This window comes from Fragaria vesca, linkage group LG3 (assembly GCF_000184155.1).
Source record: "Fragaria vesca subsp. vesca linkage group LG3, FraVesHawaii_1.0, whole genome shotgun sequence".
Classification (NCBI taxonomy): Eukaryota; Viridiplantae; Streptophyta; class Magnoliopsida; order Rosales; family Rosaceae; genus Fragaria; species Fragaria vesca.
Genome location: NC_020493.1, coordinates 17777196 through 17778611, shown reverse-complemented (window position 1 = coordinate 17778611; position 1416 = coordinate 17777196).

Genomic DNA, 1416 nt, shown 5'->3' with positions numbered 1-1416 from the left:
AATATGCTAAGGGATGTCATGGATCGAGCTCCACAACCTCATACAGTGAAGAGGAGAGAAGTTTATGAGGCTGGAGCAAGAGAGTTCAAGGGTGCCAAGGGACCCCTTGATGCTTATACTTGGGTGGACAAAATGGAAAAGGCTTTTGCGAGCGCAGAGTTGCCAGAAGAAAGGAAGGTGAAGATGGCAGTAACTTTCCTGGATGATTCGGCACATCACTGGTGGTCGCTTGCCAGCAGGAATGTTGAGGATGCGCTGAATATGACGTGGGAGCAGTTTAAGACTCTCTTCTTGGGGCAATATTTCAGTCTTGCCCACCGCAGCAGAATTCAGTCGGATTTCCTGAATATGAAGAAGAGGGATGATGAGGGTGTTATAGAGTTCCAGGAGAGATTCACTTCCCTGAGCTATCATGTGTCATATCTGGTTCCTGATGAGAGGACCAGGATGGAGATGTTCATTGGGGCTCTTGGTGGAGTGTTTGCAGATAAGATGACGGGTGTTTATTACCCGATTTCCTCTGATGCTGTTCATGCAGCCATGGCCATTGAGTCTATGGGGATTTATAGTGCTCGGCCACGAGATTTCGGTGGTCCCAGTCAGGGTCCATCCAAGAAAGCTGCTTCATCATCCGCTTCAGGTTCATCAGCTGGTAGTGGCAGTAGTGGGGGATCAGGTTCTCATTCTCGGTTCAGGGTTAGAGGACGTCACAGGAGACCTGCTAGGAGCCAGTTGGGTAGGCAGCAGTCTGGGCAGTATGGTTCGGGTGACAGTTTCCATGGTGGGTCATCCGGTAGCCAGACTTTTTCATATGGGCAGCAGCAGCAGTTTTCTGGGTGCTTTGAGTGTGGTGGTCAGGACCACTTCAGGAGAGATTGCCCATTGTTGGCTCAGAGGACCACTCCCACCCCTACTCAGCCAGTTGGCCAGTCTTCAGCTAGGGGCTCTAGTAGTGGTGCCCAGGGCAGTGCATCGGTCAGAGGTGGCTCTCAACGGGGAGGTGGTCAGCGTGGACGTCCCATGACTCGCGCTAGACTACATGCTATGACCCAGCAGGAGGGTCGTACTTCTCCAGATGTCATCATTGGTACGTTGTTAATTTTTGGTCAGCCTGCTTTTACTTTAATTGATCCCGGAGCCACGCATTCATTCATGTCTAGTAGATTTGCCCTCCATGCCAATGTGCCATCCTCGTCTCTTCCAGGCGAGTGGCATGTGTCTCTACCCTCCGGTGAGGTGATGAGAATAAATTGGGTATTTAGTGGCTGTGAAGTGGTAGTGGAAAGAGTTAATTTCGAGGCTGATTTAATTCCTTTAGATATGGTGGAGTTTGATGTGATCTTGGGAATGGACTTTTTGGAAGCATATAGAGCTATGGTAGATTGTTTTCAAAAGTAGTGGTGCTTCGAAGTCCAG